The following is a 22438-nucleotide window of genomic DNA, read 5'->3' on the forward strand; positions in this document are numbered from 1 at the left end:
TCACTGCCTGTGAATCAGCTCTTTGGATGGAGTAAACAATACTTCATTGGCATCAGTGTTGCTATAACAGTTTACGCTGGCTGAGAACGTGATCCTTCCCATGAGGACAGGAGAGGGAGAGCACGGAGACAGGACCTGTCCCTTATGCCTTTACAATGAGTATGTGAAACACTAACACTGCTACTAACAGAATTTACAATAAGCTTGGTAAAGATGAACTGCAGTAGCATCAGTTTTTCCCAGTGCTGACACAGCTTCCCCCTGCAAACTTCATTCATGCGAGGGCCAGGGACGTGCGGGCATAAAACGATTATAACACTCTTTTGCTTTGAGTTGCTTCTGTTGCTAGCAAACTGAAAAGAAGAGAAGACTGGAGGAATCTCATACAAGATTTTGGCAGGCTTTTGTTACAGGCTTTGTCTGTTCACATTTCTTTGGATAAAGGCTTTCTTTTGAACAGGTTAGACGAAGCAGAAAGTATCCTGAAAGCTGGGATTCAAATCATTTGTTTAATGGTCTGGTATGAGTATTTTACCCCATGTGCACCCTGCAATCCCTGTTTTACTTTTGCCACAGGAGTTTCATGGGCTTTTGTTGCTCTCCCATACATGAATCACTTGCCAGTCACTAAAATCAGCAAGAAAAAGAGATGTGAAATGCTCCCTCCTTCACACATGCCCTGCCCCAATCTCCACCCCCCATCCCCTTAAAAAAAAACAAACAAAAAAACACAAAAACACCAATCCAGAAACTTTGTACTTCTAACCAAACTACGCAAATCAGCAGGGTCTGCAGTTTGGACATCTGCATGTTTAAATCTTTTCCCAGTGGAAATCATTTTGGACAAATGTTAAGAGCAGAGGCAAAGCAAATCCTAAGCACCCCCTGTTCCCTGTCCTGCAAAGCATGGCTAAGTGGTTGGAACAGTCTTCTGGAAAGCTGGAAAGTGTCAGACTCTAAGACTTCCCCTAGAATTATTACTGACATGTCTCTTGTTTGAGGATTTCCCGTGCTTTCACATTGAATTAAACACCGTGGGAGCTAAGGGCAGACAACAACTCTCTCAAGAAAACTGCAGTGGTTAGGAGCTCTGGGCTACATTTACAAAGGTCTTTAGTTGCCTTAAAATGCTGGTAGATGCCTGGCCAGAAGCAAGGAGGCACTCAGCTCCGCAGGATGTGCAGGAAACTCTTCACAGGGTGCCTGTGTGTAAGTTAAAAGACCAAAGGTAAAAATTATTCCTGCCATGGCAACATCCTGATTCAAGTTTCACTGTGACACAGCGACACTTCTCCCAGATGGTGAGGGAACGATTGAGGGATTCCTCCTGCAAGGTACTGGGTACTTCTGCTTCTCACTACAGTCTCCCATACGAGGGAGGGGGAAACTCCACAGACCAGGCTTCTCGTTAGCAAATACCAAATACCAAAACAATTGGAGTCAGTGGGAGTTTTTCTGGAAGAAAAGATTCAGCACTAACTGATTTATGAATTCAAAGGACTGTTTATTACAAGCTTTATTCACAGTTGACAGTGAGATATCATTAGTGGGTAGAAGAACAGAGTCATCTGGCAGCAGCTTTTATCATTCACAGGTCTTTTTGACCCAAAGACTGCCAAAATACCCAGTCTTTTTGCTTGACTGTTAGTTTTTGCAAAATGACAGACAGGTGTTTCATTCCATCCAAGGTTTTCTGCCTTCCCCTCTTCTAAAATTCCTGTGATCTTTATTGTGGAACTTGATCTGATCACTTTTTCTCAGATTTGCCCCTTTCTTTTTCTAGACATCATCATTAGATCCTGCTGGTTTTGTCCTCATGTAAAAAGGTAAGACCTTCTCTCCTGCCATATTTCGCATACCCTTTCAGCTGCTTTAAAAAATGCAAGGAAAAGCAGAGGAAAGGGAAACTCACAAGTGTCTGCTACAGCAACTGGTGACACCAATGATCTTTAAATATCCTTATCAGGCCTTACTCAAGAGCAAGTGTGTGTGAAGTGGTGAAGATTGCAAGACTTTAAAGGCTGTTCTTTGCAGAACTGCCTGACTGCCCTGCAATGCCATGAATTTCAGGAGCTGGAGCACATGTCCAGGATTTTTACCATCTTTTCTGGGAGAGGGGTCCCAGATATGGTGCGGCAAGGGCATCACAGTTTGCACGCCTTATAGAGAGCTGTGCTTGGGTAGGGAAATGCTCCTTCCCACTCTGCTCCTGCTCAAGCACATGCAATCTATCTCAGCAGGGAGCAGAGCCATGTGTGAACATGCAGGGAGCAGATGGGCACAGTTAAGCAGAGCTTCTTTTTAAACTCTTCTGACTTCTAAGTGGTGAGATTCACACAAAACCACTGTGTGCTAAATGCCCTCTGGAATTAATCTCTTAAAAGACAGAAAATTACTTGACACATGTCCAGCTGGAATGAAATAGGAACACAACAGCACTGGGTACAGAGAAAAATACATGTCCAATATATTTGTTCAGCAGAATAGTCATTGGCAGTGCTGAAAAATAAAAGGAATTTATTGCGACCACCATTGTCAGAGATTTCAAAAGATGTAATTGTCAGGTAAGGACCCAATTCTTACTGTTAGACCATGGGCTACATATGTCTTTCACAATCCATTTTTCCACTGATTGTTATTTTGATCTGGAAATTGATTGTTTTAAATTAAAACAACATTGAAATTTTAATATTTGTAGTTAACAGTCATCCTATTGTTCACAAGTGAGATGGTGAGAAGATTGAGGGAGCGATGGAAAAATGGTCCAGCCTGTGGATCAACCACCAAGTCACAGACAGGAGTAGAAAAGATCAATTCTGACTGGAAGGTATCAGTCCCAACAAATTTTCTTTTTCCTCTCCCTTTTGTTCCCTCCAAATGGTGCAAATAAAGGGTATCAGACACAATCCCTTGAGGCAATCAAAATAAAGGTAAGAGATGCCAAACAATAAGAGAATACAAAAGAGTCCATTGCACAGACCAGGAAAAAAAGAGATAGGCATCACTGAAAAATCTCCCGTTTGCTGCATGTTTGGTTTTGTAACAATATCTCTTAAAATGTATGTTTTCTAAGTTTTCCACATACACCTATTGCAATTCTATATTCTGGTCCAAGTCATCTTTTCACATGACATAGGACTGGCACATAATGTACTACACGTGTCACGTACACATGCACACCGAAATTGTGAGGTCAAAGCAATCAAAGTGCCACAAAACACGGGTTAGGGTTGCCTGCAAAATTTTAACATGGAGCAGTTGGGTATATGAATTGGGGCATATTTCCAATTATATCTCCACATGTTATCCACAGTTTACTCATACAGTTTCTACCTTCTTTGCCTTCCCTTACTACTTATACTTTTCATTTTTCCTTTTTTTTTAACATATATTTGATATTTACATCACCTGTACCTTGCTTTACAAATCCCATTAGAGTCTTTGTCACCCTCTTCTTATCCTGCCTTTACCTTAATCTTCCAAAGAACATGCATGTTTTCTTGTTTCTCAATTATGTGAACATGCCTATAGCTAATCCATCCATATAGTGGATAATAAAAGCACAAAAACAAAGAAACCAACAAAAGGAGATATTCTCGTACATTTTCCCTCAAACTGAAAATTATTTTACTCAATTAAAAAAAATAAGATTAAAAAAAAAAGAAGGATGCTATTGGCAGTCTAAAATGACTTTCAGGAAAATTACAGTTTGAATGAGGAGAGATTTGAGGATGGAAACTACCCAGAGACACTGGTTTCAGTATTTTTGACCAGCATTTCCTTTATAAGACACTCAGCTCACATCTCAAACTGATTTGAATATAAGAAGCTAGAGATCATCAATCGGATTAAGATGTTTTGGAAGTGAATTTAAAATAGGATATTTTTGGCATATCTATACTGCATGTAGATACATTAATAATACAGTCTCTCTGTCTTGGGTAAATATCTTTCCATTCTGTTATATAAAAACTCCTAACCCTCATAATACTGTATTTTATTTCAATTGTAAATCCTCCCACCCATTTTGAGTGAGGCTGGTTTTGAGACCTAGGCTGTGTTAGTCCCTAGCCATGCATTATATACAGGTAGCAGAAAGGCTGTACAGGTGCCAGCATTAAGAAATATGCCTCAGGTGGGACAGTCACAACCTACTGCAAATAATCTTCTTGCAACTGTTGTGAAAAGTCTGTGAGTAAGCCCCTTTAAGTGGGCTTTTTAAATAACCACTCAGTTTCTTTAGAGACCCCATTTCCCACGAGTGCTTTTTTCTCTTCAAGGAATAGGCTATGTTCAAACAGAATGCCATGCAACTGAAAGGAGTGATAGTGGCAGATCTAGAAACTGCCACCCTCTGATCATCTCCAGACTCTGATAATCACATTGGAAGGCTTCCTTGTACCGTACATCCCCAGGCATCTCATTCCTTAGAGAAGGCCAGCACCACGTGGCTCAGGAGGGAAGATGCTCCACAGACTGTTCTCCCCTTGGGCTCTGTGAAGGCTTTCTCCTGAAGAACAGAATAGGATTACAATGGACTTTGTGATGAAATCTTTTCTATCTGTTTGGTTTTATCTGTTTGGCTTATGGTAGCTTCCAGAAGCCTGAAATATATTGTTGCACAAGTTCAAAAGATGCCCCTGGCTTGGAAAGGTTAAGTACAAATAGCAAGAATATGGAGAAAAGAAGAATGTTCCCATTTCATGGATGAGGAGCTGAGGCTCTAAAAAAGTAAGTTCAGATTTCTAATAGTTCTTTAGCATCTAAAGGCACAAGAGAATAGACAAAAATCAATGGTTCATTAAAATCACTTAGATCTTCTGCATCTTTAGGTGTCTGCATATTTTTACAGCTTCTACCCAAAACTTTGGGATCATTTCCTTTAATTCTACCCATCTAGAAATGAGTGTGCAGAACAAGCTCTCTGCCTGGATTCCTCCTATAAGATGTGAGGACAAACAGGTATCTTCAGTGTCCAATTCAGACAGTGCTGTGTTGTTCAGCAGAAAATGGCTCGTGATTTCCATTGCATAAGTGGTTTGTCAAACATAAAGTAACAGATCTCAGCTGTATCCCATAAATTCCAAACTATTGACTCATTCAATTAAAAAAAAAAAAAAAAATTAAGTTAGTAGCCTTCCTATGGACACAGTAACATGGTGACTCCATGCTGTAAACCATACAAATAAGAAAAAAAAAAAGAAAAAAGAAAAGGTTGTAACAACTCAGGGTCCAAACCTTATAAATCACTAGGCTTTAGGGATAAGAAATTTGTGATGTCTAAGCTCATAGGGAGACAAAAGCAGTATCAAGGCAGAGGTTACACTAACCCTTTAGCCACATGCAAGGAAAAAAGCCAGTGAAGCATTTGGTTTTAATCCTAGTAGTGATGCTGCCATGCATTTAGTTTAGTAATTACATGTCTCAGCTGTCACATGCTGTAGGCAAGAGGGTTGGGGGCTACCAAATGACCTTTTCTGAACTTCATCTGTGATCCCTTGGAAAAAAAGTATCTTTTTTCCAAGGCAGTGGTCCTGCTGAGGGCTGGTAGCTCAGCGACAAAGCTTCCTACAGCAGCAGCCTCCCCCAGCAGAACAGTAGCTGATTTTTATTGTCATTGCTGCTGTGTATTTTGTTTTCTGCAGAGAAGGAGCCATTTGTTCTAACCTAACTCAGCTGAAAAATAGGCACCACTTAATTGCAGTTGAAAGTGCATCATGCAAAGAGGCTGGAATTCTTTGTCTGCATCGCAGAAAAAGCACCTCTCCTTAAAGACAACTTAAAGCACATCACCAATAACCAAGTTGAAACCTTCATTCACCACAATCCTTATTGGACAGAGCAAATTGCTCTGGTACTTTTTGCTTTCAGCTATGATTTTGTGCACTGACCTTTGGAAAGTATGGTCAAATAGCCTTTAGCAGCAGTTGTAAAGCACAAGATCATTGCATAGACACTGATTTCATTAGGCAGCCCTGTATAAATTAGCATTACTTACTGGGGAGTATGCAGCTAATGGTACTGAAAAGAGGTGAGGTCTGTTCATTCTGTGCTACACCTGTAAGTGAAGAGAAGCCTTCCTGTCTCTCTGCAGACAGAGCTGTTCTTCCGTGCTTTGCTGCAGATGTGAGATGTTACACAGTGTGAGTCCCTGTGTCAGGTTTGGGTTTGTTTTTTTTTTCTAGCAGAAACCATGCAGACCATGCGAGGCAGAGAGCAGTGGCCACAAACTCTTATGAAACTACTCTGATTTAGCCCAGGTAAAGATCTCATTCATTGTCAGATTTTGCACCCTCAGGTAAGGGAAACTCAGGTCAGTTTTGACCATCCTTAGGTGTCTGGGCACCTTCCAAGTAAAATGGAACAAGCAACAGTGAAAACCCTTATAAACTCCGAGGACCCTCCAGAATCTCTCCATCATAGGGGGAACCTGCCTGGGGTTTAACCCTTCTGGCTGTTTTTTTTCTCCTTTTAGCTTGCTACATTTAGGTATAGGAAGGGTTTCTCTTCTGGCAAGTGCCATGTTCATGATGGCAACAATTCTTCAAGTAGAAGGCTTGTTGGGCACATCTTAAAGATTTTTAGAGCTTAGATTTACCTAATTTTTTCTAAGATTATTCCCCAGTTAAATCCCATCCACTAAGACTGCCAGCGCTGTGCTGGCAAAAATGTCCTCTGCATAGCTGAGCTCCCAGCAGTTAAGTATCTCTAAACCTTTAAACACCCTGAAACCATCCAGCAGTTTCAGACTTGGTCTGGTTTAGAAGATGGATTAGCATTCAGGGTCACTTTTAGTTTTGATGGGCTATTCTGCTAATCTTCCACGAGAAAAGTTAGCTCCGTCTGAACCTCACGAAGGGGGAAGAGAATGAAGGATTAACAATAAGAATAAAATTAATCAGAGAAAAGCTTAGGTAATGAATTATAAACAACCTTCAATTGTGGCAACTGTAGAATAGTTACTAAAATTCCGGAAGAGAAAAAGCACAGTTCTGATAACCGCATTAAAAAATTCTTATTTCAGTCACAATCCTGACACTCAAACCTGTCTAACTCCTTTAAGTGATCCTGTCTGTCCCCTCCTATACAAAACAGTAGGAACTAGCAGATAGGAGAGGTCTACTCTGCTACACAGTCCCCTCCCTTGATAGCATTTAAGAAGCCGATGGCTCTCAGGCCCCACAAAGAAAGTTTGAAACGCTCAGGGCTGTGGTTTGTCTTCAGTAACACTGACTGGAAACATGCCCTATATACTTTCTCCAGTGGCTCTCAGACCATCACTTGGAGCTCTGTTATCCCTGCATGTGAAAATGGTATTTCAAAATGTAGCTTGAGATATTTTCTGCTGCTAAAGAAGGGGCAATTTTCACTCTCTGCTTTAATTCCCCAATGTCAAACTTGATCCATGATTTCAAGTAGTGTAATGGCAGCAGAATTGTCTTCCTTACATATTTATGCTTGCTTTTAGGAAGAAATTAAAAATGCTAGGTGCTGTACTTACTCTTGCTCTTTCAGTTCAATTTTGCTGTGGTGGTGACAGATGAAGCTGGGTACTTTGACACATAACTTGGGCACGGACAAGCTTCAGACTGTGAGTTCACTTAAGCACCAAAACATGCCCGAGAAAGAAATCTCTCTTATTCCCTTTCTGTGGATGGGGAAGCAGGAGCATCTGGGGCTGGAATGGGGACAAAGGACAAAATGAACTATATCCTGGTCTCTGCATTTAGGTGAGAGGGTGACCAAGGAGCTCGGGCATGTCCCAGTCTTTGGCTGCAGCACATGCTACCATCTCCTTACCTCTATATTCTGTAGCTTGCCTTGATCTAGGAGGGACTTTTGCCACTACCTCCTTGCATTTTCATGGGCAAGCTAAAGAAATGCAGTCCATATTATACTATTGTAAAGGAATTCAATCAATGTTCTTTAATTTCAGTGTCAGTTTAGATCCATTTGCAGCAGGGTCTTTTCCATTAATTCCAGTCTGAGATCCACAAAGCTGCCCAGAACAAAGTTCACTTCCACTTCAGGAAAAAATCAGCAGTTTGAATCAGTTTAGTTTGAGGCTAATCAGTGACTTTTAAACAATAGTTTTGGTTCAGGTTCAGTTTGAGAAATGAGGGATATTTCAGATTTTCCTGGAGACATAGGCACAGCACATACTCTTACTATTAAGCAATGTTCATGCATTATTACAGATCTGTCCTGGCAAATCCAGATTAGTAGTCCTCTGTCATACTGGAGGATGTCTCAAGTGTAGTGTCAGAGAGCCTGGTACTATCCTGCTGTCTGTACTTCCATTCATAGACCCAGTGATGGAATAGAGTGCACTTACCAAATTTGCAGATGCCATAAAGCTGCAGCACTCCAGAAAACACTAACAGAATACAAAATGATCTTTGCAAAAAGAAAATCAGTCTGGAATTTAAAAGGTATCATTCAATGAACTCAAGTGCAAGGTATTTCAGGCAGGCAGGAATACTCTACTTCAGATAGGACAGAGAACTAGCCAAGCGATCACTCTGCAAGATATGTTCTTAAGACCACAGTAGTCACAAAGTGAATTTTAATTAATCTTGGCATATTATAGAGATCAAAAAAGCTTCCAAACTCTAACATCACCCTTAGGTGTATGAACAAGGATATGATCTATGATGCTGAAAATATCCCTTCTATTCCTAAGACCTCAGCTGGGATACTGAGTCTGGTTTCAGACATGGGATTTCAAAAAGAGAATGGAACATTTTGTCTGAGAAGACTGGTGATAATCAGGCCAGACACCTAAAAAATGTGTCTCAATCAGGGGGAAAAAAGACGAAAAATAAAGGAAAAAAGGAATTATTCAGCTCAAGGAAAAGATGTCAGGAAAACATAATGCAGAATGCAAAAGCATCCTTCAAGGAATAAAAATCTGTCTGTGCACCTGGTGGATAGGACAGGGGGTAATGCATTAGACAGTCAGGGAAATTTTCTAACAGTAAGGCTAATGAAGGACTGGAGAAGTTTCCCGTAAGAAGCAGTTGTACCTTTGCACTGAAGTTCTTGAAGAACAGATAAAACAAATGCCTTTCAGGGATGCTTTGGGTGATTCTGCTTTGGAGTAAAGGGATGGGTTAAGATCACCTCTTGAGATGGCTTCCAGCTCCCTCTTAGCTCTAGTCTGTGTTCATTCCACCATTTCTATGTACCTACAGCAATATATATGAAGGCAGTTAAAACATTAAAAAGCACATTTCATATTTTTTCCTCCTAAAACTAGCAAATTAATGATACCAATAAAAATGGTTTTCTCACCAAGCTCCCTTAGTGTGCTCTAATTACAACATTCTGAAATATTTGTGCTTCATATGGGAGCTCTGCTTACTATTGAGATCCAAACTGGTGTCATCTGCTTTTTCATAGCTAAATCTGCAGGCAGCAGTAGGCACAAAACCTAGTCCAGTCTTAGTGAGACCAACAGTGAAGGAAACGCGAGCTCAGCCATTAGTTATCTTGGCATAAATAAGTATATACCTTTCCCAGACTAGCAAAAACAATCATGGATACATGAAACGTCATCACAGCTATTAGTCTGCCTACCCTTAGCTTGCATTGCCCTTTACCAAGTGTCACTGAGCACATTAGCCAAAACTCATCTTTCCTGACATTTCCCAGTGCAGCTCGAGCAGGTAATGCCCATGTTAAATTGGGTTCTTTCACTGGAAATGTCTGTTGCGTGCCTGAATTACAGCAGTCACAGAGTATCCCCAAGCCTGCTTGCCGGGACTCCAGCCCCCACAGAGACTCAGCCAGCCCAAGCTGTTTGGCGGCTGAAAGCAGGTTTTGTCATCTCAGCTATGCAGCAACTGCTCCCACATTGGCAGGATCCGACTCTGGCACACAAGCACAGGTTCCTCCTGGTTACACTTGAAAAAGGTTCCCAGGATGGTGCCTTGATAGAATCAGGTTATTAGTGCAGAGCACAGGCTTAAGGCAGCATGGATGTCAGGATGCTCGTACGAGGTGTGTCCCCAGTTGGAGGCAAAGCTTTGTTTGCTCTGCCCTGACTTGTGCTCTGTGCAAGGGGCCATTCCTGGCTCCTTGTCTCCTGGCTCACACAGCAGCTTCATGCTGCTGGGCATCCTGTGCATGAGTCTACATTTGGTCTCTTAGACAACGACCTTTCCAGAAGAGCAGCAGTTACATTGCCCTTGCCATGTAACCTCCAAGCAGGTGTTAGTTGCCTTGTCAGAGTGTAAAAGGGAGATGAGAGTCCCACAAGTAAGCGGTCCCCGTTCTGTGGTTAACCCACAGGGTCCCGCTGCTGGAACCCAGAGCCCTGCCTCTTTGACACAGATGTTGTTCTGGCCTTAGCATCAGTAACTTCCCAGCTCCGATGAAGCCAATGCCTATAGCATACTCACAATACCGAGTGCTCCCAGCACCGAGTGTGGGACTGCATCGCAACAATCTTCCTGAACCTCTAACTGTTAACTGCTCACATACTTTCAGGAAAAAAAATACTTTTCTGGACTATTACCCTACAGTGTTACTCTATATCCAGGACACTGCCTGGGCAAGAATAACAAATAAAAAGAGAGGATGTACCAATCTTTTATATCCAGAGGGAGAAAGAGAAGAAATAAAAAGAAAATAAAAGGAACTGTTAACTATTCCAGCCCTTCTGGCAGCCAAAACACAGAGTAAATGTTGGGAGGGCATGCCTCAGAAGTCTTGTCTTTTATATGGAAATACAGAATGTGCTGTTAAGACTAGATTAACTGGTCTGAATTAATAAAATACGAAACCTGAACATTTATTCAAAATTCAGGCCAAACTTCAAGCTGCTTTGAGGTTCGCAAGCAAAAACAAAAACTTGTACTACCTCCCCTTTACAGTATTTTTTGTTTTTGTCCAACAGTGAAATACATCAGCATCTAGGCTCTGTCTAAGCAAAACCCAGTCATGCTGGAATGTCACCAGAAAACCTTCTCGCATCCATTCAAATTTTGCACTCTTGGGAGATTCAGGTAAATGAGATGAGCCTGCAGATTCTTCCCCCTTTCAGAAGCTTTCTTGTGTTCAGTAATTTTTCATTTTCTGAATATTTCTCTAATACAGCACACAGAACAAATGCTAAGGATGTGCCATACATACTAACCACCAGTGAAACTAGGTTGAAAGATTTTATCAATTAAGTTGCACAGGGCATTAAGAGAAGACAGCTCCTTTTAATCAGGGGAAGGAAGGAAGATTGTCTTTCCTCTCTGAACATCAGTGTTTTAATAGCAACAGCAAACCTCCCAAGACCATGGAGAACTTTTAGCCTATAGTACTCATCAGCCAATGGTGAGTGAAATAGGTTCATGGTATTTTCTTTTTCCAAAAACTATTAATATAATATCTTATAGGGAACACATCAGGCTATCTACTACCCATTTACAAAGACGACTTCTTTTGCAACATCTTTTCCTTTTCTATATGCACTCTCCTGTGGGAACAGAAAGCAAATCCATCTTTAACAGAGTCCTCACCAGAACCAGCAGCAGGAGAAATGCATGTGTCTGCATATTAACCAGGAGTGGGGGCCCTGGATGTGAGACAGCATATCTGAGGGAAGAAATCACAGAGAATTTTCTTTTATATTTAGATATACCACTACTATTATATGAACATAGACATTCCCCAACATGGATCACAATTAAAACATTGTTTTGGATAATAAATGACCATGTTTACTAATTTTACTCCTTTTAAAAGTCTAATACATGGGAGTTTTGAGATAAATTGAAAGCCAAAGAGTGAGAACTTAAAAAGATGTCTTTGCTTTTCTAAATGAGACTGACAGTGGCTCACAAAAGCGAGATTTGTTACCATAACTGACTGTAGAAGGTTGTTTCAGTTTCTGACTGTGGTATGAGAAAACTTAAGTATTATACATTGAGTCACAATTTTAATGCTTTGATCTTAAAAGATATCAGAAGATAAACTAAAACCTAAAATATGGGCTATAATGATTTTTTTCTTGTGTGGCACAGAAGGTAAATATTTCATCTTGTGAGTGTTAAGGTTTTTCAGAAATAAGCAGCTTCTATCTCAGGTCTCTTAACCTCCTTCACCCTTTCACCACCTCCCCCCCACCTCCCCCCCCGGAATATCCTAGCACCTCTGTTGATGACAAAGGTCTTATTGCTTGTTGCCGCTGTAAACACGCACACAAAGGCTGTATGAAGCAACAGCTGTCTTACGCTGGCTACAATTAAAAGGCAAGAGTGACAGGAAGTCTCAAAGAAATTTCCAACAATAACTATTCTGAGCATCTGTCACACCCCCTCCTCAAACTTCTCAGTCTTTTGGGGGTGTATAAGTTTGGTATCTTTTTGTACAGAGAGAGGCCAGTGATTTGCCCATGGTAATGCGAAATATCTGTTCGAGCTGGACTAGAACTCTAGTGTTTCACCATCATTTTCCACTTTAACCCTAAAATCACCTCATTTTTATGAAAGCAAGGGTGAGCGTTTCAGATGGACCAAGTTAACAGTGACTGAAAATTGCCAAATTGATGCCTCTTGGTGCAGATCTTCTATTATTGTGGTTCTTTAAAAGATCACTGTGATTTTGATGATCAGAAGAGGGGAGTCAGAGCCAAAAGTTATGAGAACTGTGTTGCACCAGCAACAGGGCTGAATCACTCCAGAGGGGATGGTAATAAAGTAGATAGTCAGTGCTATAGATAACAGATGAGCTCTACCATAATGCCTAGTTTTGAGGCACACCAATGCAAAAGTTGTCATAGTAATTTACAGAATGTGGTGTGCTCCATAATAAGATGTGCTAAGGGGCGGGCACAGATAGCTAATCCCGACTCGTGTGCTGCTATTGAGACAACAAAATGAGAAACTGCAGGATGCTGTGGCTAACCAAATGGGAGTACTGTATGTGCAGATGGCCCACCCTGACCTGGGGCACCACTGAGGGACAGCAAGTGTAAAACTGTAGGACACTGCATGCAGCAGGTGGGAGGTGCAAGCTTGGCAGAAATGATAACCAAGGTAGGAGTTACCAGGGCAGCCCTTTCATAAATATTAATTAAAGATATATAGTCAACAAAACCAGTGCCAAGGGGGAAAGAGTTGTGCTTCTTTGGGGAGAACGTAATGGGAAAGACTTGGTGGTGAGAAAATAAAGAAAAAGGGAATTTAAATCAAAGCCAGTCAAATGACTGGGGCTGACCTGCTTGTTTGTTTAGGGCAAATGAATCGCTCACCCTAGTGTTGACTAGGGAGTCTCCAGAGAGACAAAACACCCTGACTTCTCAGTTCACTCCTTTGCTTACTTTACTGTTCCCAGTGCACTGGTATTTCAGTGTATGCTGAAGGCAATGGTAGATGCTGTGTGTTTGAAAGCTAAGGATATTGTACCAAAGAGGCTGTGCTAAGTCCATGGACGGTTTACCCACCCTAAGAACACTGCATAAAGTCACAAGTCTTTTAGAGCCTGAAGGATGCTAGTAAATTGGAAAGGACTCAGAGAAATGCAATAACAAATGATTAAGAGACAGATGGACTCCTGAAAAAAAAAATATATAAAAGTATTGAATAGTTGGGGTAAAAGGAGGTCATGCAAGGCAAAGACTGTAAATAACAAGGATACAATGAATTATTTAAGGCTGTAAAAGGAAACATAATCCACTGTCACTGAATAATACTGTTCAGAGGAAAATTCAGTCAGCAAATTAAAAAAAAATAACGTTTCTTTTCTGGTCCAATAGGTTGAAGAATAGCCTCCCAGAGGACATGAAGGATACTGTATTGCCTGAAGAAATTTAAACTTAGAATCACAAAAATCAAGAAGAATAGATGTCAGCAGGAGTAGAAAATCAGTCTGGAAACAGTGAGCAAATTATATGTGCTAACAGACTTTCTCATTTCTAATTTCTTTTTTTTACATCTTTATTGTGGCAACAGTGGGGAAGATCACATATGTATGTTTTACTGTTATTGTTATTTAGTGTGTCTGTTGAAGACAACTTCCTTAACCTGTGAACTAAATATTCATCAGCAAATTGAGTTTTCCTCAGAAACGTTTGTTTTGTAATGATACTATTTCAAATCTTTTGAAGTCTGGTATTGACCACAAATATTTTGAAGTTCAACCTGAATACCTTAGAAAGGTTAATGATTCATTTTCCTTGATTGGATGATCACTTGCAATGGTAATATTAATATGTGAGGATTTAAATTTCTGAATTTTGGAAATATATATGCAGGTAGATTTTAGATTTGCTTTTCAGGTTTGTGCCAGTTACACAAAACTCAGGTGGCAACACCAAGAGAATACACAAGACAGCTGCACTTAAACTCAATAGACATAAACAGATTAAATGTATTCATTCACAGAAACTTTCTTGTAGTGTTTGACTGTGCTATTTTAATTATACAGGACTCTCATTCCTACTGAACAACAAAGATTGCTGCATTTTTTCAAGAGACATAACAGTGAACCAGGATGTTCAGCATTGATTTTTGGGAGGATTCTGGAGTAGGCCCTGTGGCCACAGCTCAGGAAAATATTTCAATCCATGCCTTTTCAAAGCAGAAAAAATCAAATATTTTCTCAAAATGACACTTAACTGCCTCCTGAACAAGAAACTTAGGACTTTAAATTGCTACATGTCAGCAAATGAGACCTATGAATGCTTGATCCCACCATCATACCCTAATATAATTATAGAATCATAGACTGGTTTGGGTTGGAAGGGGCCTTAAAGATCATCTAGTTCCAACCCCTGAGACACCTTCCACTAGACCAGGTTGCTCCAAGCCCCATCCAACCTGGCCCTGAATGCTTCCAGGGATGGGGCATCCACAGCTTCTCTGGACAACCTGCTCCAGTGTCTCACCACCCTCACTGTAAAGAATTTCCTCTTTATACTGCATCTAAATCTACCCTCTTTTAGCTTAAAACCACCACCACCACCACCCTTGTCCTATCACCACAAGCCCTTGTACAATTCCCTCCCCAGCTTTCCTGCAGGCCCCTTTAGGCACTGGAAGGCTGCAGTAAGGTCTCCTTAGCACCTCCTCTTCTCCAGGCTGAACCACCCCAACTCTCACACAGAACTGCTTCTCACCCTCATGGCCACAAAGATGCTCCCTGTAATTTCTCATCTGTAGCCAACAATTCAAAAGAATCCAGCCACTTTCCTGAACCAGGGTGTGTGCCCGCGCTAGATGACAGCACACTCAACAGTAAAGGAACAAAAAATACAGGAACAGTTTTCTCTCAGAACTCCAAAAGTATATGTGTGATGTACCTACTACATCAGCTAAAATGAGGCAGACAGCCTGATCATTTTAACCAAAGAGAGTTTAAAGGGTAACTGTAAAATCTTGTTTGAAAGAATTATTTTCTCAGCTTGGGCCTGGAGTCCATTGTTCAGTTGTCACCTCTAAGATTATTATATCCTACGTGGGCAACTGGTTCCACTGTTTTGTGATCATATGTTTCATTTTAAGTGTAAAGCATATTACTAGATGTAATATAGAAAAGATTTGTCAGTGTTAGCCCCCCTGTTCTCTTAAATTAGCCTGTTTAAAATATTCTTTAACCTTCCACTTAGGCAGCAAAAAGCAGTTTCTGTTCTCATTTGCCTGAGGATAAAGTCATAATTACTCTGGTAACTTTAACAGTGTTACTCTTGATTTCCATCAGTGAAACTGGAGGCAAGATTTGATCCTTGAGATTCAGATACTGTTTGCATACAAAGGAGTCTACTACCTGTACAATGCTAAGGCAGAAGAGAATAACTATATACTATAAATAATAGCAATAACTCAATAATGAGGTCTCTATAGGTAGATTTGGTGTACAAATTGAAATATTTTTTGTTTTTTATTGAAAGATAAGAGTACTTCAAACACTCACAGACTTAGATAAAGTGCCTCTTCATCATTGCTGGGGCAGGTAAGCAGAAAGAAGTAAAATTGGCACTAAATGTCCCAGGTTTGTTTTCTCTTTTCAGATGAATGTCCACAGTTAAGTCAATGAGAAATAAGATTGTACATAATCTCTACAAATCAGCCCAGGTATTTAAATCCTTAATTTATATTGTTTCAGAATCTGGGATACATGACTTGCCTAGGCACAAGGGTGAAAAACCCCATGCAATACAGTTGCATTTTGGGCGTACACTAATTTGCTCTGTGTAAACTTTTGTGCCTACAGAGCCTTGAGCATCACCATCCAGGTTAGTCCAGGCCTGGAAGTAGTGAAAACTTTTCAGCATGTCTCTCTGTGCAGACTAAATCAGTGCAGCTTTCCTAATTGTTTGAAGCAGAGCTGACAACACAGGCAGAGCTGTGCTGTGCTCAAGACCTACATTGGCTCATTTAGAGACAGATCAAAAACCTGGGCACAGCATCATTTTGTTCAGCATAACTCATGTGAAATGCCTCATCTTGGGAACTGGGAAGCTGGGGACTGAACTGAGCTGCCCTCAGACTAGCAGTTTAGGAGTGGAGAGCTTACTTATCCCCCTCTTTTAATCATTCAATTATTTTCAGCAGCTAGCTGCTCTTTGCAAAGTTAGATGTGGGGATGGGTAATTTCAGCACTGCAAGGCTGAAATGCCTGTAGCACAGTATGCAACATACTCTCTGTGTGTAGGTGTGGTTGTATGCAAAGGCAGGGAAAAGAGAAATGTATTCTGCAGGAGCTATCTAATGGCCAAAGCAACATCATGTTCAAACCGCACAAAACATCCATTTTTCTCACTGTGGCATGATATTAGGGTAGGGTCTGACAGACAAGGAAGTGATCATCTGACTGAGTGATGAGCAGGGCGCTCTGCATGAGCCTCACGAAACCTGGTCTTCCAAAGACTGAGCAGTACCCATGTCATTCCTCTCAATCATGACTGTGACAGCTCTTCCCTTCATTGATTACGGTTAATGACAGCTAAGCAAACTGGAGGAAGACAATAAATGGTTCACAGCAAGCAGAAGATTGACCTTGTTTAGAAGGGTAATAGTAAAACTCGTGGCCACAAAAAAACTGTGACCTGGAAAACACACTATCTCCTTTAATAAGACAAATACTATGAGCAGGAAAAGGTTTCTCCATTGCGAAATGGCACATGCTTATCTTGAGCTTCCCTCCCCACCACATCAACCCGAATTGTCCGTGTCTTTCTTCTACCTACAAGCTAACATGCGTGAGCCTGCATTTGCTGCCAAATTTTATGGGTGGCAGAAAGGATTCTCCAAACATTCACTTTCCTAGAGCCTGTTAGATCATGAACTGATCGTTAGGGCAGAGCCTCACTTACCATCCCACATTTGGGACACCAGCATGTTAAAGCCCTCAGGACTAAGAAGCCAAGTGGATGAACAAATGAGATGAGATCATTGTGGAAAAGCCATCCACTGCATACTCTTTGCTGATTCTGGATAGGATAGGATGTGTGAAACAAACAGGAGGGTTTGCTTTTCTTCCCAGGCAGTAGTGGATAAGGTTGCCTATCCAAAAGAGTTACATCTGCATGCCATGTAAATAGAAGCCTTTGGGATTATTGTTTCAATCACTGAGGAAGGGGTCTTTTTCATTTAAGAATTCCATGGTTCATTGCCATCTTTGTTTCTCTGCATATCCAGACATGTCTAGAGCTGTGCTGAACATTGAGGGAGAGGTCCATTTCAGGAAAACATCCTGTGCCCTGTGATTCTAGTTGCCAGTTTGTGGTCCTGTTAGTTACCTGTCCAAAAAGAGCTACCCATGTTTTGTACTGCAGTCAGGAACAGTGTTGCAAGAGGAAGCCATCACCTACACAGCAAAAGAGATGTTACGGTGGCATGACAGGAAAAGTGACACAGAGCTATGAATGGTTGCATCTGGGGACTGCAGCCATAAGTGAAAGTCCTATTGCCTCCAGCTTGTCTGGGCTTTCATCTTGCTAATAAGAGGGTAGTTCCAGCTTTACGTGTTCAGCCCCTCCATGATGTATTTCCCAGCTGGAAAAATGAGATTGGTTTGGCGCTGAGCCACAGAAGTCAGAACCATCTCTGATGCACAGAGATGGAGAAGGAGGATAATGTAGGTGTCAATCAAGCTGGAAAGTTCAGCCTCATAGGGAGATCCAGATAGCTTGAAAGTTCAGATGAAGTAATGCCTCTAAAATCTATGGATAAAACTAAAAACAAATACTGTGCTTTGGAGGAGGAAGGAGAAGGAGAGGGGAAATAACTTAAAAATCTCTTCCCTGATAACGAGATTTTAGAAGAAACTTTAGAAATTGCACTCACTCACAAGGAAGGAGTAAAAGAAGACCCAGCTTTCCGTAGCTTTGAGAGCTAATGGACTAAGAGAAGTTACAGGCAGAGTATAGTTTAGAGAGGTGTATTTTACTTGATATTTTATTTAAAAAAATCTTTCAGTGTGAAACATCTATCTATAGAATGCCCTTTTGAATAAGGACATGCCTGTCTGCCAGATAAAGCAGCATGCAGGACAGAGAAAAATGCTTTGAAGCCTCCTAGGGAAAAACAGTTCTACCTTAATGAAGTCCATTATGGATCTCTGCTTTCAGTATAGGAAGGCACTTTCAAAACACGTCTAGCAATGAAAATGAGACTCTCTCATGAAGGGTAAAAGTTGTGACAAGTCAGCTACAGATGGAAATGACAAGGTTTTTCCTGCCACAGACAGCTCAGAAAACATTTCAAAGCATACTGGAGCCATAAGGAGTTACTGGATTTCAATCAGGGCTCAGTGAAATTGAGTGCAACTGAAAATGCATTAGCTGCACCATGCATGTATTTACAAGGTAAGAAATACATGAGGATGCTGTTTTCTTGGCGTTATCCCCTCAGATATAAGGGTTGCAACTACGTGACTGAGGCTGGAAGGTTATCTATGTAGTTAGGATGCACGTATAAGACTCAGGAAACCAGGTTTGCTTTGCAGCACTACACTGCCCAATTCCTGCTTGACCTTTCGCACATATTTTTTTGCATGCTTCAGATCTTTCTCTGTAAAGTCAAGACAATACTGTTTTACTTATTTATGCACTTATTCTTGTACAGCATGGGATTTAGTCTTAGTACAATGGAAAATTTGCTTTATCTTGAGGTTTCCAGGTTGATAAAGTGGTAAGAATAAAAAAAGTGTAATAATGTTCTGAGTTAATTCAAGATGGTCCCTCCTGTTGCTTTATTATCTCTGCTGCTGCTTGGAACAGAGTGAAATTACTGTCAGCTGAGAGTTTTACTTTTGACATTTTGAAGACAATTGTTGAAACCTGTTATAAATACAGCCAAGCTGATCTAGTTTAAACAAGACACCCATAAAACTGAATCTTTTCCCAATACTAGATCTCACTAGATTTGCAAAACTATTAATCGTATCTGTTATGTCCATAATATTTCTAGGTCCCAGTGGGGCCAGTAGACAAGGAACTCAAATTCCCCATGGAAAAACTTTCAGTCAGATGCACAGAGGGGAGGCACTCTTTCATTTGGAAGGCCATACTGATGAGTTATCAAATACATTGATACGTGTTTTATAGATTTGGAGCGGGTTCAAACAACCAAACCTAAACTCCAGCTGGATTTTTTCATTGTGATAGAACAAGTGATGTGAAGCTGCCACAGAAAAGGAGAGTCCTCAGGTTCTTGCACCTGTCCAGTACAACTCTGCACACATGATTTGTACTTTTTCCCCATCTATAAAAAGGTGGTAAGAGGTTTCTACTGGGCTCCTGTGTAGCTTAAATGAGTGTTTTGCGATCTCTTCTATCACCACAATCTACTAATGCTTCTGGAAAAATGAAATATGGTCTGTAAATCTGCTCTGACATTCATACGTTGACCTCAGATACCAATGCACAAAATGACTGTGACTTATCTGTGGCAAAGATCCCAATACAAGAGTTCCCTTGATAACCACTTCTGTATCCAAAAAGCAAAGGAAAACAAAAAACCCTTGATTTTTCTGACCATTGCAGACTGGTCTCTTCAGTTTATCCATAAACTTTAACCCTGATAGTGCAAAGACTGACTAATTTGGGACATTAGAATATCATTTCTATGCTTTTAGAAATCTTTTACATGGTAATTCATCTTTGTTTGTGCTGTCTTTGCAAGTATAAACAAATAAATAAACAAATAAACAAATTCAGCCTCATAATTTCTATGAATTCAGTTCTTCTCTCTCCAATATATTATCTTCATCTTCCAGACCTCTAAACCCAAGTCATTTTATTATTGATGAACAGCATTTGTATAATGTTTGTTAAGAGATTTGATCTGAAGGATCATAAACTTCATGTCATTATTTTTTTCAGGCAATACTGATATACAGCTCTCTCCAGTGTAAATCAGAGGAGTGGCCTGAGGATGCCTTGCAGTTTGGGGGTAAAAGAAAAGATGATTGCAACTGAAAGTGACCATGAAAATTAGCGCCACGCAATTATTTATTCAGACCCCAAGTTCCGCAGTTTAACTAACATATGCTGAGTTTTTCACAGAGTACCAAGGACTTTTATCCAATTATAAAAACTGTATAATGTTTGTTCTGCAGACCACATGGCAGCACATTCCCACAGCACCCAGACAACAACAGCACAGAGACACCCATCCGGAGGAGGGAGGGGAACTCTCCTCACCATGGTTCATGGACAGCCTGCAAGGCTTCCCTCCACAGCATCATTCCCGCAGCTTCAGTGGGAGTTTTTAACTATATCTAAACTTTCTGTCACTCATCATTTGACACTGAAAAGGTGATAGGGAATTTAATTGGGGCAGAAAGAGCCCGTATTTCCTACAGAATCAGTTCTTCAAGCTCACAGCACTTACTTCCTTCACCCAGATCTACTTGCCTGTCAAAACAACCAGCTATTACACTTAACAGTGAGCTCTGAGGCAGAGCATCCTATTGAGTAGAAGTCCCCAGAATTTTTTGGAGACAGCATGGATATAAGCACTGACAAGACATCCTCCTACTGAGACTCTAAATCCCTCCACTAAATAAAAGAGAGCTAGGGAGAATGTGCAGCCATTAGGTTTCCATGAAATCACCCTCTGTAAGTGGTGCCCTGAGATGGGCTTGGCCCACTAGCACTCTCCAAAATGACAGTGAGGCATGGGTCAGGGGCTAGCACAAGGACCAAGGAGGAAGCACGCAGCCCAGGTGACAGAGCATACCAGTGACTTTTTCCTGTACTCAATATAAACAATTTTGGCTCCCACATCCCTACAAAATCTTCCAGCACTGTCCCAGCTAGTTTTGATGTTTCCAGGGCCAAAATGTGTCTCTTTTCAGAGCAAAGTGTTATGAAGTATGGATGCAGGTAGTTTGTGTTATTGCTCTTCAGGCCAAAAAATGGTCCCTGGAGATTTTATTTAGCAGTAAAAATGTAGACTCTGAATTCCAGCAAGATCCCAGTTCGGCTGCCACAGCAGTGGTGGGACTGACAACATCTTCACATTAGATTTCTTTGAATCAAGCAAGTAGAGACAGAATTGATTTCTCTCCATTGCTGTCATGTTTGACATCATCTCAGCTGATGGTGAATTTTCAGTTGGATTAGGAGATTTACTTTTGTTGTGATAAAGGGATAATCTTACTTTCAAACAGTTCCTCTCCTCATTCTCTTCTCATTCTCTTTACATAGCAAGCAGAAAAAATAAAGACTAAACTTGCAAGAAAATGGCGGTAGTAATAATAGTAGTAATAATAATAATAACAAAAACAACAACCACCAAACAGCCTGGGGACAGGAAGGAAGTAAAATGGCTTATGTTTGGTTTTGTTCTTCACATTGATAAGGAACAAAAAACCCAAGAATTATTTGAGTTATTTTAAACCGTGCCACCACGTGCAACAGAAGGGAAAAGTCACTCTGAAATCCCAGTTAACCAGAAATTTATTGTGTCAGGAAATATTGGATGTAAGACCTAGTAACCATGTCAATCAATCTAATTTTTTCGCATACATTGGAAAATATGTCTTTTCTACTGTGCAATACTTAATTAGACCTTCATGAGGTTTTAAAACAGGCTCTAAGGATTTTCATAACTCCATCATCTTGCAAGTTCACATGCCAAATTTACATAAATGGAGACAAAGCGATTAAAAAGGTAGGGAATGTAATGAAAAATGCTGTCATCTGAGACCTTAGGAGGAACAAAAGGGATAAGAGGAAAGGATCCTTAAGAAAAAAATTATGAAAAAAAGAGAATAAAAGAACTGTGCATGAAAATGATATTTAAAGAAGAACCCATACCTTATGACAAAAATAATAGAACTTTTAATCTGTAGATCTTGTGCTTTAAAGTGTAAAAGAAAGTTCATTGCTGTAATTTTACTAAAAGGAGGAAGCTGAGGTATCGATTTTGGTTGGCCCAATGAGGACTCTGATTTACTCAGTGACAAAACCAGCATGTTGGCTGTGGATAAAGAA

This window comes from Falco cherrug, chromosome 13 (genome assembly GCF_023634085.1).
Source record: "Falco cherrug isolate bFalChe1 chromosome 13, bFalChe1.pri, whole genome shotgun sequence".
In the NCBI taxonomy this organism is placed as follows: Eukaryota; Metazoa; Chordata; class Aves; order Falconiformes; family Falconidae; genus Falco; species Falco cherrug.